The sequence below is a fragment of the Marmota marmota genome, unplaced genomic scaffold (genome assembly GCF_001458135.2).
Source record: "Marmota marmota marmota unplaced genomic scaffold, marMar, whole genome shotgun sequence".
Taxonomy (NCBI): Eukaryota; Metazoa; Chordata; class Mammalia; order Rodentia; family Sciuridae; genus Marmota; species Marmota marmota.
This window is the reverse complement of record NW_025999842.1, coordinates 17,305,451-17,323,388: the sequence shown is the minus strand read 5'-3', so window position 1 is coordinate 17,323,388 and position 17,938 is coordinate 17,305,451. Positions and strand designations below refer to the sequence as shown.

The window sequence follows — 17,938 nt, the reverse complement described above, 5'->3', positions numbered from 1 at the left end:
ATAAGAGACAGCACCACCTCCGGGCCAAAAACGGGGCCGGCGCCTTTAAGAGGGAGCTTTGGTTACCCTGGGGGCGGGAACCCCACGGCAGATCGCGAGGCGGAGGCTCCTGTCGGCGATGCTCCTCACTTTCTGCTCCAGCTCCCGCCGCCACCACCGCCTTTACAGCCACCTCCGCCTCCTCATCGTTGTCCTCCTCCTCTGCCTGGAAGCCCTGTTCTCAGCAGCGGAGGAGAGAAGTGCTATGTCAGGAAAGTTCCTGGAGGAACTGGATGAGGCCATGCTCCCCGGGCTCTTCCTGAGGCTCCCGCGCGCTGCCCTTTGTATGAGGTGAGCCTGGGGTCCTCGGCCCCCGGGACAGGTAGCCGCCCGGGGCGGGGCGGGGCGTGCTATGACCCTCCGGGTGGGGACGGTGTGCGGTGTGGCGGAGGGCGCGGGGGAATTGAGGCTGCTGAGACTGAAGTTGTGCCAGAGCAGCTTGGGTTTGCGGTAAGATTTTTGCAGCTGGACTGGAGTCATTGCAGCAGCCAGCGCCACACACAGGGAACTGGCGGGGACACGGTTCCTGCGGGTGCTTGCTCGCCTCCCGAAGCCTCCGAGCCGGGTCCCCTACCGGCCGGAGCAGTTAGGCCTTCTAGGAAGCTGGTGGCTGCAGACCGGCACCCGGTGCCAGCTGCTCCCTGCCGGGCCGCCGGCTCCAGAAGCGAAGTGCTGCGAGCCAAAGGAAGGGGATCGACTCCTCTTGAACTTTTTACAATGTGGTCTCGCCGCTCTTGGCCGAAATTCACCTTGTTTGCCCAGGTGGAAGGCTCCTTGCGAGCTCCAACAGTTCCAAGAGGTTCCCTCTTAGCATGCGGTTAAGCTTGCAGAGGAGCTATGTGTCTTTAGCCTTGGTAGGTTTTCAGCCTCGCCCTGATTTTGCTTCTGACTCCCCTCTTAAAAAAAAAAATTATATTTCTTTTCCTTTTTTCTTAAAGAAAACATATCTTGGAATCTCAGAGTACTTACAAAGCCTTCAAAAACATCTTTAAAAAGAATTTCCCCCCAGGGCTGGCCCAAATTTTCAAAGTGATCCTTTAGTCTTTGATGAAATATTTATATTCAGCCTTGATACTTATGAAATACAGCATATCTGTACTATGATGAAGTTTTTTTTCAGTAAGAGGATGAGGTTTAGCTATATCTTTAAGAATAGGATTTTCTTTGTTTATTGATGAATTCGTTTTTCATTCTTAGATTAAGAAGGATCCAACTAATTTTAGGAGTAACATTTCTAAGAACTGCAAATAAAACCTGATTTTTCTTGCATAATTTGATGTTGTTTCAGACAGTTTTATCCATGGATGAGGTGTGTAATATGAAACCTAATACATAGGTACATTTATTACACAAGGGGGTAAGTTTTCTTTTTCTGTGTTTCTCATGGGTGAAGAAAACCCTATATACTCACACCCTATGCCTCTGGCCACTTCAGTCTGTTCTTGTTTGTCTTTTCCACTCAACAGTGTGTACATCTGATGTCAGCTGCAAATCAGAGGTGCTGATGAAAAGTACCTTTATTTTGTGAAGTACTGCAAAGGTAAAATTTTGTGGCACATTGATTACATCATCCAGATTACTTTGAATAATACAAATGAAATGGGAGAAGTTATTTGAAGAAAAGAGTGTCATGAAGTACTAAAATTTTCAAATATATGCTTTACATGTAATTTTGTTTGTGAAAGACACGTACTACCCAAGTAGAGGATATTGTAGGGAAATATCTTTTTTTTTTTGCAATGGGGAAATTTTGAAAGAAAACATCTTAAAATAACCATTAATATTGTAAAATTTTATATGGGACATAGATTTTTGATTCTGAGTATAATTTTGTCACTTTGCTGTAGAATATACCAGAACTGAAACTTAAAAACAAACAAAATCCCTCAATTTCTCAAACATTTTTCCAAAATTTGCAGCCAACTAAACATTTTTGGAGAAAAATTTGCTTAGAAAAGTCACAGACTTAAAAATCCTAACTCAGTTACTGTTGTACCATTAGGACTTCAGGATAGAAGGTAAGAATTTGCGGTTCAAAGATGGATGTGATTTAATTCCTAGAATTCCTTGATTAATGTGAGTTCCTTGAGATTTCGTATAGGTTTATTTTATTTGGGATGATTGTTTCATGAATGGTTCTTTTTGAAACTACATCTGTGTAAACACATGCAGACACACACACACACACACATACACACATGCATGGACTGATATAGGTCTTATAACTGTACCACACTTACATCTATATTTGTCTGTCTAGCCCAGTGAAAACCATTCAGGGATATGATGATATATATGTACTAAGAACAGCAGGTCTAGTGGCTGGGGTTGTGGCTCAATGGTAGAGTGCTTGCCTTGCATATGTGAAGCACTGGGTTCAATCCTCAGCACCATATTTAAAAATAATAAAAATTAACAAAGTTATAAAAAATAAAGGACTAGCAGGTCTAAAGATGAGAAGCTAAAAATAGTTCTTATTAAGGCTTGTCAACTTTTTAGCATTTTAGTCAATTTATGTTAAAAATACTGTTTTCTAACTTTTCTGGAATTCTTAGAAAGCTTCGGACCAGGAACCATATAATAATAATCTTAAGCATATATTTATCTGTTAAAATGGACTGAATTACTCCACCATAGATGACTGAACTAGGCATTTCTTAAACTTCAATAATTTATTTGTAGTAGAGGAATCTGTAGGAAAAAAATTGCTTCACAGTACAGTGTTTTATTCTTTTAGCACTTCAGAAATGACCTTGAAGGCACTCATTCTCTAAGTCTGGAACTTACAGAGTAGACCTCAAAAGTATAAGAAGCAAATCTTGGGGAAGTTCTGATACTTTTTTTGTTAAACATGACTTAAGTAGCATTTGATTTCAGAGAGTGACCCATTAATGCATTAATGCTTGTATTACATTAATGCTATAATACAATGCTGCAGTCACTGTAAAGAAAACTATCTCATCTTTGGAATATTTCTTAATCACATTTCTTGGTTGAAGCTACTACATTTCAGCAAATGTATGAAAATTAGAAATTAGATGAATAATCCATCTAATTTTGGTTTTTGTCTGAATTTGTTAGGTTTTGCCCCAAAAGTGTTTATATTTGCTATAAATGTCCACTGTAGCAGGTGGCATACCCCTCCCCCATTTTCTTTGCAATTATGACATTCATATTTGTGATGAGGTTTTAGAATTCATATGAAACACAATAAGAAGTTTAAAAGAGTTGACATTACTATGTCTTTAGCTTTCAAAAAAACTAACATTTGAGATGTTTGATTGTGAGCCTGAGATCACAGACTTTCAAGGCTGATGGGATCTTGGTCAATTATAGTTTGTTTCATGGGAATTTTCCGTTTAAGGTCAGATGTGCCCTTAATTTGAACTGTGTGATCCACAAAACAGTGCTTTTGCAACCACAAAATGTGGAGAGAATTCCACATAATTTGCAGTGTGGGAAGCCCAACATGCTTTAGTGTTTAGTTGGCTAAAGGCAGTGTGCCATGCTTGTAAAAAATGGTTTCTGAGGCTGACAGCAAGCTGTTTCAGTCTTTGAGTTTGACACATAGGACAAAATGGCTTTTTACCTCTATGCCAGTAAATATGGGCAGGATTGGTCAAATTAATTTCTGCCCATTTTTGTTTTTTGACAGACAATTTAGAAAGCTCAAGAATGAAACTAGTTTAATATACTGGGATATACATTCATTTTCATTATAAACATAATGAATTAATTTGGATTTTAACATGGCTCTGGGGTCTTGGGCAAATGAGCATACATTTGCACTTAAGAGGGTAAGCAAGTGGTCACCTATTGAAATTAACAGTAACACTATTGTTATTAGTACTTCCTTTGAGTGATAATGCTAAAGAAATTACATTCTCTCAGGCCCAATTTAGATTAACAACATCCCCAGCCAGATACTATTTCAGACACTTGGCATATATATTAATTGATTCTTAGATAATTTTCAGTTGAAACCCTTGTTTGTCATTATAGTCGTTTGCTTTATATACTTTTTTAGGAGTTTTGTCTCAATTGACTTAACTCAGTCTGTACAATTAAAACATTTGAAAACTGTTTTGGACAATGTTTTTTAATGTGGAAACTTCTAATCATCAACCTGGGAAAGGATAGTGCAGAAGGGACATAATTCTATATTATAATTGTTTCCTTCCAAAGAGAGGTGTCCTCACCTCCTCCCAGTTTTTAAAAAACAAAAATAAATATATAGGTAGTTTTTGAGAAAGATCATTCATAGGTTTTTAAAGATGTCTGATGTCTGGATAAGAATAAAGGTTTTCAACTGAAAGTTACCTAAGAACTGGTTAATTTCTGTGCCAGGTATTGGGTTCTGAATCTCTGGCTGAGGGTGCCTGCTGTTAAGTTTTTTCCTCTTATTAGATCCTGGGAGGATATAGACAAAAGGAAGTTTGGGGAGGAGGGACTATTCTAGGCCTAGCACCTATTGCCTTACAGAGGGAAGAATGTTTGCCTAAATATGTATTTGTAATATGATACAGTCTTTTCATCATTTTAACTTATTTTTTCCATTTCCTCTGGGTTGTATGTAAAGCAGTCTATCTGCTTCATTTTGATGAAACCTGCATAAATCATGATGCTATCTAAAATTTTACACTATCCAGAACTAACCAGAGGTCTGTTCTTCAGTTCTCTCAGCTTATTCCCACTCAGTATTTCTTCAAATGCTCTGGCTTCTCTTGCATTATCCAGTTGTTTAATAATGTACGTGTGGGTTTTGGGTTTAAGGCTTCCCATTTTTTAATAAATTGGGTAAATTTGCTCTCATATAAAGGTGTAGTAATGATGTTGGTAACTTCTCATTTTCATTTCTGTATTTTGCATATAGTTGCCATTGTAAGATTTCAAATCTTTGTTCTCAACTCTAACACTTTTTTATTTTTGTGAAAATGACAAATGTTCATTATAGAAAATTTTAAAAATCCAGACAAGAAAAGAAAAAGATTATGTCTACAGATAACTATTGTTATCATTTTTTATAGACACATATATTTATACACACATATGTATATATACACATATATATTTATATTCATATATAGAAAAATAAGTTCTAAAAATGGCACTTTTATATATCATTTTGTAATTTTAACGTAAAGATGAACCACTGCCATTTGCGTCCAGCACAGATGGCTAACTCAAGGTCACTCAGGGAAAATTCCGAAGGTGTTAGAAATAAAACAGACACACAATTTACTTTTAAACCAAGATCCAGGAGGGTTCCTCTGCCCAAACGGGAGAGTGAGGAACTACAGGAGTGGCTGGCGAGAGAGCAAGCACGCTTTGGAGTGGGCTTTTATTAGGGGAATCTAAATTCTTAGGAAATCCCGTCCAATGAAGGTCAAGGGGGACAGGGTTACAAGGACAGGTGAGGTGATTGGATCCCTGGGGATGTGGAGAGACAAGCTCCTGCACAAGACACAGTCGCTGGAACCTTAGAAGACCAGGGCTGTCCAGCAGAGTGACCACCCCGCGGATGCCATACCACTCAGCAGGGGAGTTGGACCCAGTCACGAGCTAGATTGGTTTCCCACAAACCACTTTTCATGTCATGGAATAATGTATAATATTTTGAATAATGAATAATATTGTTCTATGGATATATCATAATTTGTTGGGGATATGCTGTAATATTCCAGGATTTTTTTCCCCCTGTATACAACAGTGATTATCTTATAGCTCATTTTTATACCCGTCTATGATTATTCCACTTGAGTAAAGTCCTAGAGGTAGAATATTTTGGGAGAGATAAAGGGTATTGATGTTTTACATTGACCTTATTCCTGATATAAAATCTATAGACCTACTTATGGTCTTCCTTGGTTATCTTTTGCAGTTTATTATTCTTATTCATATTATTTGCTTAGTGTAATATATTTGAGCCTTTCGTTTAAATCAGATAGGATTTGAACCCAGACCTGACTGATCAGTGCATTATCCAAATGAAAAAATCCTAGATGTTTATGAAGATTTAGCCTCAACCCCAAATCATTCATTAGTTCTCAGTTGTTACTATTAATGGCTATTTCCAACAAAACAGACATAACAGTTGATAGTATGCGATGAAGATGTTTTCCCTTTTTCAATTTAAGTCTCTTTTACTGTATTCCTATGTGATCTCCTCACCACATTTATTGATGCACACTTAATTGCTGTAGTATAATAGATGATTTTTGTTTCCTGTGGAGTTGTCTCTAAAATTTAAAAAGATTTTTTTTTCTTGCCCTGTGTGTGTATAGTTCTGGACTCTTAGCATTTAGAATACATTTGGAAGGCTTAAACACATTATTAACTTTGAGCTCTGTGTGTGTGTATGTGTGTGTGTGTGTGTGTATGTGTGTGTGCGTGCACACACACACACTTGTGCCTGTCTATGCCTGTGTCTATTTTATCCATATGTTTGTATCTTTCTTCATTTCTGTTAAAAATGAAAAAACTTCATCTTAGCCATAAATTACCTTTTTGAAACCACATAGCTATCATTCTGTCTATCATGAAAATATGGTATTTCCAGGAACAGAACTAGAGCTCTAAAATGGACAGAAATTAGCAAGAGGACATATGTTAAAACATAAGGACTGATGGTGAAATATAGAGAGAAATTTTTTTCTTCACTTTTAGAATTGAAGTTATCTTTAGCCACAAGACATGACCCTAAGGAATGCATTCATGTTTGTATATTCCATTTTTATGATCTGACTGTGGAAGGTAAGGTAAAATAAACATAATCCACCTCCAGACTTATTTTCTGAGCCATTTATTCTTTTTTCAGACATTGTGTTCTCCACTCTGGAATAGTCACTTTTTCTCCTTTCTCCAACTCAAGCTTAGGTTCTCTGCTCTTTTACTTCCTGTTGCTTTCTTTTGTTTTAGTCCTTCAAAATGAGCTTTTTGTTTAGTTGAGTGTCATTTCCTTTTTCCTTCAATATCTCAAAGAACTGTATCTTTATATATTGGTATATAAAGATACAGGTATGGATCCATACCAACAGGTATGGATAGATTTAACAGGTAAATTTTCTTTTTTTTATGAGATCTTGTGGAAGTTCATTGTTTATAGGAAAATTCAGGATATCCTATTGAAACTTATTTCACGGCATAAAATATTTTTCTTTTAATAATATTTATGGTGAAGTATGTTTTACATATAAAAGGATGTAAAACATTTTTATAAGTTAAAAAATTAAATATCCATGAACCTATACTAAAGTTAATACAACAGGCCTAGAATCACTCTATTTATTCCTCACCCAGAGGCAACTCTTATTTATTCCGAAAGCTGTGTATTCTTTATTTTTGATTATTTTTGGACTTTACATAAATGGAGTTATCTTCTCTATCTCTCTCTCCACACATACACGTGCTATCACACACTCTTATTCTTGTTTCATTTGTTCAGTGTTATGTTTTTGAACAACATTGATCAATGTTGTTTGTAGCTGTAGTTTGTTTTCATCACTCAGTGTTTTATTGTATGAATTCTACAATTCATCCATTCTTTTGTTAAGGGTTATTTATGATTGTAACTCTTCTTTTACAAGTATAGCATCAAGTTTTCTATTATATTTTTTTAGTCTGTTTTAATCATTGCCACACCTGTGATATGTTCCACTTTTTTCTTCATGATGATACTAATTTGTGTTCTCTTTTCCCTTCATCAGTCTTGAAATATATTTTTAAAATATTTTTAGGGAAGCGACTTTTAGCTTTGCTGATCTTTTCTGTTAAGTGCTTGTTTCTAACTCATTCATTTTTATACTTTTATTTTCTTTCTCCTTGTTTTTATTTTGCCTTTATTAGGATTTCTCAGGTTGGGTGCTTACTTGCTTCATTCAAGGACTTTGAATTTCCCTCAAATCACCACGTTAGTTGCATATTAGAGTTTTTGTTATTGTTATTTCTGAGTTTTGTTATTGTATGTTTCTGAGGATTTTCTGTGATTTGTTTGACCCATGAATTGAGGATGGTGTTTCCTAACTTACTGTTGTTGTTCTTTCTGATTACTAATTTTGTGATATGGTCAGATCTTGTTGTCTGTATGGAACCATTTCTGTGATGTTTGTTGAGTTTAGCTTTATGTGCCACAACAAGTAGTCTCCTTTAATAATGTTACATGTGTAGCTTGAAAGTAACATGTATTCTCTAGTTTCTGGGTGTACTGTTCCACATGTATCTATAATGTGAATATTTTAATTGTGTTTTTTAAATCTTTTTACTTATTGATGTTTTTGTCTGCTTGATTATTAAGAGAGATTTTAATGGATTGTTATGATGTGGATATGTGGTATTCCTCATAAGCTTATCTATGAGACAGTTTTGTCCCTCATGAGCAGAGCTATCTGTTTCCTGATTGCCATGTCCTGAGCTGCTTTCCTATGCCATGTGATTGTGCCATGATGTTCTGCTTTACTTTAGGCCCAGAGATAGGGGGTTGACCATCTGTGGGCAGGGCCCTCTGAAACCATGAGCTCCAAATAAAATTACCCTCTTCTTTGTTGTTCTTGTCAGGTATTTTGGTGTTAGTGGTACAAAAGCTGACTAAAACATGGATTTATCATTTTCATCTTGATAATTAATGTTTTGCTTTCTGAGGCTTGTTGTTAGATGTAAGTTTAGATTTTTAAATATCTGCGTAAATTATAAATTGAACTTTCTATATCTCTAGTAGTGTTTTTTGATTTAAAGTCTTTTTTTTGGGGGGTGGGTGGTTACTGGGGATTGATCTCAGGGGCACTCTTCCACTGAGCCACATCCCCAGCCCTATTTAATATTTTATTTAGAGACAGGGTCTCATTGAGTTTCTTAGTGCCTCTCTTTTGCTGAGGCTGGCTTTGAACTCTTGATCCTTGCCGCTGGGATTATAGGTGTGGGCCACCACACCTGGCTAATTTAAAGTCTTTTGACAGTTATAAAACAATACAGGATTTCCTATAGATCACGAATGCTTGATATATCTTTCTTTTCTCTTTGGCTTTCAAGTTGGATCTATATTGTTATGTTTTTAGATGTGTCTCCTGTAAATAGCACATAGCTGGATCTTTGGTTTTAGCTGAATAATTTAATCTATTTTGAATGAAGACTGATATATTTGGGTTTATTTATTATCATATTACATGTATTTTCTGTTGTGCTTATTCTGCATCTTTTCTTCTGTCCTTTCTTATCTTCTTTGAGTTACATTGTCCTTCTCCTTTTTACTGCTAGTTTTATTTACTTGAGAGCTTAAAGGACTCTATATCTCTTCTGTTAGTGGTTGTTCAGGCAGTTTTACTATGAATACTAATCATTATGTAGTCTACAGTTAATCATAACTTTTGCTTTCTTTAATGGGATTGAAATGTGTCCTCCAAAAGTGTATATTGAAGCCCTAATCTCCAATGTAATTGTATATGGAGATGGGGCCCTTAAGGAGGTAGTTAAGGTTAAACGGGTAGAGGCCTGATCTGATATCTCTGTTGAGGCACAGAGATCTCTCTGTCCCTCTCTGTGTGTACAGAGGAAAGGCCATATGAAGATACGCATGTCAGAGGACACATGTCTACAAGCCAGCAAGAGAGGCCTTACCAGAAACTAATCCTGATGGTTCCTTGGATGTTCAGTCTCTGGAACTGTGAGAAAATAAACTAATGTTGTTTAAACATCGAGACTGTGGTATTTATTTATTTTTGTGTCAGCTCCTCCTCCACTTAAAAAATATGAATTCCTAAGAAGCAGTTTACTCTACGAAACCCAATTTTAACTTACTCATGTTATTACTGGTAAATATTTTATAGTGCTATCTTCTTTCTTCCTTTATAAGTTAGACATTGCTTTTATTATCATACACAGTGCCTATTATATTTAAGCTTCTATTGATACCTCTTTTCACCATTCCTTCCTGTATATCAGGCTTCTTTTGGGGATATTTGTCTTCTACCTGACATGTATCCTTTGCTTTTCCTTTGGAAAGAAAGGGAGAGAAGAGGAAGAGGGAGAGTCGGGGTTGCAGGGAGAGAGATTACAGAAAGAAGGAGATATTTTTGTTTATCATAATACTTTAATTTGCCTGCTTTCTCAAAGAAAGTTACCCTGGATATTAAATTCTGTTTGACAACTAATAGCTCGCAGCACATTAAAAAAATCATTCCCATTGTCTTCTGAATCTTATTATTACTATTAAGAATTAAGTGGTCAAGCCCATTTTGTTTCCCTTGTCAGGGAATCCACATCTTTTTCAAACTCTGATTCCTTCTAAGATCCTTTAAAGATACTCTCTCACTCCGTAAGGATTCTCTTTCTTTTTCTGTTCTGAATTTTCAATTGGATGTCTCTGGGTATGAATTAAATAAATAGTCCTATTAGATTTTACATAGGCTGCATTTGAAGATTAGCATTTTTCAGGAATTCTGGAAACTTCTATGTACCATCCTTTTGAATACTTCTTATTTTATGATCTTCTGGAACTCCAACTGCATGTTTGTAAGATCATCTTTATTTATCACCTTTGTCTCATCTCCATTATCTCTTATATTTAATTACTTTCTCTTGATTGCATTCAGGAAAATTTCTTTTGTTTTAAGTTGCAGTTTATTAATTCACTTTAGCTATGTGCAATATGCCACTTTGTTGATTTAGTTTTGAATATCAGTTATTATGTTTTTCATTTCTAGTACATTATTTGGTAATTTTTCAAATTTGTTTCCTTTTCATAATTTCAGCCATTTATTATTTCATTTTATTTTCTTTGTCTAATAATTTCTGTAATTGAAATCATTTTGTGGGTTTATTTCTTTTTCCCTTGCTCTTAGTCACTCATATTGTTTTGATGTTCTGTGATTTTTTTTTTTTTTTTTTTAGCTGTAAATTGCTTGCTTTTCTTTGTACTTTGTTGTAATTTTTAAAAGTCTGGGTTGAGGGTGAGTTCCTCCAGCAGGGACATATACTTATTTCTGCTATTAGTTTTGGTGCTATATTTGTGTGGGTTGTGTTTGAGATTTTTTTTTTCCTTTTTTTGGTTTCAGGGTTAGCTTATGGTAACAGTTCCTCTGAGAGAATTATTATTTTCCTCATCTCCCTTGCACCAGGATCTAGACTGCAGTTTTCATTTCTGTCCTTGTGAGGCTAGGGGCATTCATTTCTTGTTCAGATTTTACATAGGAAATATGGTTCTTTGATGCCCCTGGTTGTTGAAGTCTTCTGAAATATAATTCTATAATCCCAACTCAAATGATTTATGTTTGACCATGCTAAAGAAACTGTTGTGTTTCTAAGATAATAAACATGTATAAAATTGGTTATCTTTGTTATTCAGGTTAATAAGCAAACCTTATCTAACTACTGTAGCGTGTTTGGTTTTGTGAAGAAACAGCATACAAAATGTAGTAAGATAGGATGGCAAAAAGTTTCCTTTTTTAAAATTCCAGTTTTACAAATTTATCATTTTCCTGTGTTGATAAACCTGAAATTTCTGTATAGGTAAGATATTGATATTAGCATTTCCTCTTAACTAAGACTAAAACTTCATTTTGTCTATAGCCATTTTGCATTTATATTTTGTTCTTTGGGAAGTTAATGCTTCTAAATAACACCTTTTAAACTATTTGGTTTCATTTTCCAACTTGAAAGGCACAGCTAGTCATGTAGCTTTGTATTGCTTCAGGCTCGAACTTTTCCTTTAAACTTCTGGGAATGTTAAAAAGCCACCCATGGTCTGCAGTGCCCTTGTTTATATTCTCAAAATTTAAAGATGCCAATTGCAGGGCTATTCTGAGTGGTTCACTTTTGAAAAGGAGTAATTCTGTACTTATTTCAAATGGCTACATTTTGGTAGACATTTTTAAAAACATTCAGTTTTTTCCTTCCATTTTTCTCATAGCATTGCTGTGGTTTAATGTGTCCCCTAAAGTTCATGGGCTGGAAACTTAAGCTCCAGTGCAGTGTTATTCAGAAGTAGAGTCTTTGAGAGGTGATTAGGTTTTGAGGGCTTTGCTTTCGTGAATGGATTAATATTATTATGGTTAAATTGGTGTTATTTTTGACAGTGTTTGTTATAAAAGCAAGTTTCATCCTCTCTTGCTGACTCCGGTACTTTCTATCTCCCTCCCTGTCTCTTCTATATGTTCTTTCTTGCCTTTCTGCCTTGCGCCATGGGATGACATAGCATGGCCCTGACCAGACGTAGCCCCCTCAGTTTTGGACTTCCAGACTCCAGAACCATAAACCAAGTAAATTTCTCTCCATAAATTAGCCAGTCTTTGGTATTCTATTATAGTAGCTCCATATGTACTAACATAAACTTACTCAGTTTTTTTCCTTTTAATCCAATGTAATATGGTATAGAGTGGGTACAGACTTGGTTGTGATGAGCAGTTAAATAGGAAGAGTTTAAGAACCTCAGCATTTATATCTATCAGAACTCAGTTACTGTAAATCAGTAATAAAAACAGGAACAGTGGTAAAATGAATCTCAATAGTAATGATAATAAGAAGAAACTAAAGTAATTAGCTTGATTACTTTTAGATAGTTATTCCATTCATCAATGATGATTATCCATCACTGGAAAATGAGAAAATTAAGCTTTTACTATTTTGTATGCTCTTTTTAAGAAATAATTTTCCTCTGGCATTCTAAGTTTTAAAGTCGTGTTTTTGTTCTAATTTTTCTCATCTTACATAAAGAAACACCAGAATAGAAATGATCTCTGAAACTCACAAACTGAAACTTAAATGTGGAAAGGTCTTTACTCATATCTAGAAAAAGGTCCTTGTGGTTACATCATTAGTGGTTAGATAGGGGATACTAGTTTCAAAAGCCATTCTACATACAGCATCCATTTAGGTTGTGGCTGTTGTAGGAAAAGGAGTTTTCTTTTTTATCTAATATGAACTTGAGACTTGATTCTTTCACTGATCTCTCCCACAATCTATGTTAAATTCTGTTTTTTTTCCTTGCTCAATTCTAACATAATAAATATTCTGTATATGAGGAGAAATTCACATTTGTTTTATTAGCTATTAGGTGAACTCTACATCTGGGCCATGTTCTTGCAGTGATTATTGCTTTTGTTAAATGTTCATCTAGTGCAGACACACACACACATATACCCACATGTATATTGAGGATACACACACACACACACACACACACACACTAACACACACACAGTCACTCTCTCATAGGCAATTTCTGTCTGTTGTGTATTGACCCGTGAATTCCCTGTGGGTTTTTGGTCTTATCTGTCACATGACAGTTGCATCAGCACTTTGTGAACTGGCAGAGCTTCTGTGATGCTTTCATCTGAGTGGAGGACAGAGGACTAGTGGCAGGTATCACATGAATGGCAATGTCACTTATGACACTATCAGTGGGGAACCTAGTGACATACAAAAGGGTCCTCTGGACCTTTTTCCCCCTTGTGATATTATGAAGCTTTTTGAAAAATTGTTCTTTGGCGTTTAATCAAGCTATTTTATCACCTTGATTTTTTTAAGGTTCAATATGAATATTGCAGATTTTCTTTAAAAAATTTCTTTGGCAAGGTATTTTGAGAGAGAGGTGAGCAGGGTTTATATTGGGAAGTTATATATAGTACTTTGCATTTACAATGACAGATATGTAGCCCTTTTTACTTGGAGTGACCCTTCTCAATTATTTGATGCATAGTAACTTTGAATATTAAAATTTAGAAATAATAGAAATGGGATGGTTTTAGAAGGCAAAGTTATTTTTAGAGTTGAACTCTGCTTTATGACAGGATTTAGTAGAGAGAGTTCTTCAGCTGGTGAGATTCCAAGAAACATTAAATATTCTTGAATTTAAAATTGTTTATTACCAATTCAGTTTTAGGAGACATTTGGTTCAGGACCACATGCATTTTGTAAAATTTTATTTAGTACAATGCAAGACTCCTGCTTTTCATCCTTATTTCTTTCTCTTACTTCCTGTTACCACTCTTTCCCACCCATTCCCCACCAAAAAATAAACTAGAATAAAAAAAACTAACTTGGAAACCAAAACACTCTAATCTTTGGATTCATCTTGCTTGATAGCATACTATCTTAGAGAATGAAATTTAAAGAATGTCACAAAAAATATAGATACACATAAATGATTAATTATGTTTTCTCCTCTTAGAGCATCCTGGGTTTTTCTTCACAGTATATACGTATGGTGTAACACAGTGGTTACTGTGTGTTTGGTGTGAGTCTCCCCACTTGGCTTGTAAGTTACCTAAAATCAGGACATACATCTCTTTTATTCCTCACTGAATGCAGTACTTAGTCAGAGCTGGTTTAGAGCAGGTGCCTAACACAAAATGAGCATCCTATTAGAAATTTTCAAATCCAAAATGCTCAGAAATTCAAAACTTTCTGAGCATCACGAAGCTCCAAAAGTTACAGATTTTGATATATGTCTGACTTCAGGTTTCAAAATATTTCAAAATCTAAAGCCCTTCTGGTCCCAACCATTTTAGATAACATATAGCCTATAATTTTGTTGTTGTTGTTGTTGTTGAAGGGAGGAAATAACTGTAAATAAGTATAGAAGTCAAGTGGAAAAGTATGTCAAAGGTTTATATTGTATATATGGACAGCATAGTAAAAGACTGAGAGTGAGGGCAACGTAGTTAAGAGACAAAGGTTCTCACTGAGTTGCTTAAGTCCTCACCATTGCTGAGGCTGGCTTTGAACTTGCAATTCTCCTGTCTCAGCCTCCTGAGCTGCTAGGAATATAGTCATACGCCACCATGCCTGGCTGTTTCCTTGATTTTATCTATTAAATGCTTAAAATACTAAAACAAAAGTCTTATTGCATAGATTTTTGAACTTGAACTGTTTTAAATATGACCTTTAGATTTTTCAAAGCTTCCCAAGTTAACCAGAATTATTTTGATCATGCAGTAAGTCAGGGTCAAAACAGATTTGCCATTATTTCTGAGGATGAGTCAGCAATGTTGTTCAGCAATCCTATTTTAAAGTGGTGTACAAAAAGCAGACTGATCTTTAGTTTTGTTCTCTCTTGCATTATTTTCTGAAATAATTTCATTATTTTATGAAAAAGATTTAGTAATTTTGTATTTTCCCTTGCATTTGTTATTGGAATTTGCTATGATATTGAATTACATTTATATACCACAGGACCAATGGATCAAGGATCCATCCTTTGATTTTTTTTCAACAAAAGATACATATGTATGTATTTTTATATATTGTATATACAACAGTCAACCCTATATATATATACACACATATGTATCATATCATATATATGGCCGATTCTTGTGTGTATAATATATGACGTTATATATATATATATATATATATATATATATATATATGTTATATATATATATATATATATNGTGTGTGTGTGTGTGTGTGTGTGTGTATATATATATATATAAAACACATATATATATATGTGGCTGCCTGTTGTATATACGATACGAAATTATTTGAGGGGCTATGATGATGTTGAAGGTCCTTTTTTTTTTTTTTGGTTTTAACCAGAGATTGAATCTAGGGGTGCTTAAACACTGACCTACATCCTCAGCCCTTTTTATTTTTTTATTTTGAGGCAGGGTCTCATTAAGTTGCTCAGGCCCTTGCAAAGTTGCTGAGCTGGCGTTGAACTTGTGAATCTCCTGCCTCAGCCTCCTGAGCTGCTGGGATTAACAGGCATGCACCATCATGCCCAGCTGTGAAGGTCTTTTGAGTCTCATCCTATGAGATTTCTATTATACCATGGCAAAAAAAAAAAATTGTGCCCAGTTGATGGGAATGAGGTAGGGTGGTGAGATAGGGAGTGTACCAGACATGTCTGTCATACCAAGAGATTATGCTTGAAGTATCTCAGATAGAGACATTGTCTGCATGTGTGGGAGGAAAGAGATACACATGTGCATCCCACACATTTTAGTAGAAAGCATGTCAAAGAAGAATGTCAAACAACTAGCATGCGCCTGATACGAGGTTGATGCCTGAAGTACATTTGTTGAATTGACTTGTCTGGCACTTTCAGGGATAATCACAATCAGCAACTGAAAATGTTGTTATGAGAAACAAGTAAGCCACACTACAGTTCTATCTGGAGGTACAGGAATACATTAGGCACAGTTGTAGGACATTTCTAGAAAGTCTAGTAAGTCACTTTTCTGAAATAAAGGAGGTTAGAGGAAGAGAAGCATAGGTATCAAATTCACAGTGTAGAATCTTGAAGTGAGAAACAGGTTTCAACTCAGTCTGAGGTGAGGCATCGAAAAGGCATGTTCAAGAAGGAGTAGAATCCTAAATGTGGTTGCAGTTTGGTCTTCTGGAGGATGTGGTTTTCTTCTCTGGCCTAAGTAAAGTGCTAGCTTGTACTTGTTGAGCACTAAATGTTACTCCTTATAATAGCTTCAAGAGCTCAGGCATACTATGATAATCTCCATTTTTTCCTGGTGAGGAATGAGGCACTGGGATTAAGTAACCTGCTCAGGCACTGTGACTACTGCCAAGGTGGCATCTGGAGGAAGTACTTGGACATGCTCAATAGATAGAATTGTGGCCTAATTTTTTATTTCTTCCCAAAATCATTTGTTATGAGATGCAATGGAGAAGACAGTGCTAGTATTTTAAAAGAAACATCAGTGTGAAGGAAAAAGCATTTAGTTTTGATTAGATAGCTAATTTTGAAGTCTTGGAAACATGTGCCAAATTTGTTACTATTAAAGAGAAGTTAAATGTGCAACCCTCATGTAGATAGATAGGCATATGGGATTAGATGGGTTAGAGATTTGCTAAGGGGCAATTTAAGAAAGTAGAGTGGCAAGCTGAGGTGTACCCAGAAATTCAGATTGACTGTAAGGTGAATTTAAACAAAACAAAACAAAACAAAGACTGTTGTGGAATAGCACAAAAATGATAAAAATGAGCAGGTTTTGTTTTTTTTCTTTCTTATAAAATAGCATAGATTCTGACAGGGTATTTGTGGGAACCAAAGAGATGATCTAGAGATTAATATGAAAAGATAGGCACAGATATTTAGATTACTAGATAAATAGTCTTAGGAAATATGGGGTGCTTTTAAAAGTAGTGACTAGATAAACATATTTAAATTTTGTGCTTTGGGGAAAACAAAAATTCTGTTCTTCTCTGTTTGTAACAGACTGATGAAATTACATTTCTTATATAACAGTAACTGTTGCTTAACTGATAAGGTATGTTTCAGTAGTTCCTCCTTGTCATCAGCTTCTAAATCTTTAAATACTGTATTTTGTTCTACCCATGCATCATGGGCATGATGAAGTAAACAGGTGAATGCTTGTTTTGCTTCTTTAATGTCTCTTCTAAGGAATAGAAATTTTTATTTATTTTTTTCAAATATATTTTTAGTTATAAATGGACACAATATCTTTATTTAGTTTGTTTATTTTTATGTGGTACTGAGGATTGAACCCAGGGTCTCTCACGTGCGAGGCAAGTGCTCTTACCACTGAGCCACAACCCCAGCCCCCAAATTTTTATTTTTTAAGAAATGTCATATTCTTTGAAAAGTAATATTAAAATGTATTTTTAGTAATATATTAAAATATTGAAGAAGAAATTTTTCTCTGAATATGAGAAAATTTAAGCACATTTTACAATATTTGGAAAATATAGGAAAGTGAGGAAAAAATGTATCACAATAAATTACTGATCAGAAATATTTGTTAATATTTTGGTATGTTTCTTTCTAATACTTTTTTTTCTTTCTAATACTTTCTAATACTTTTTTAAAATTAAAAAAACTAGTATATATATGTATATATATACATATGTGTGTTTGTACATACACACACACATATACATATATATATATATATATATATATATATATATATATATATATATAGTA

At 35.1% G+C, this 17,938-nt stretch overlaps 1 protein-coding gene across 1 annotated transcript in view; it reads left to right on the top strand.

Moving 5' to 3' along the window:
* Nucleotides 1–82: 82 nt before the first annotated feature.
* Gpr63 (G protein-coupled receptor 63) overlaps nt 83–17,938 on the top strand; it is a 44,590-nt gene continuing 26,734 nt past the window's right edge. Inside the window, exon 1 of the mRNA XM_048811172.1 lies at nt 83–330. The gene's annotated coding sequence lies outside the window, so the exon portion shown is untranslated. The remainder of the gene's footprint in view (nt 331–17,938) is intronic.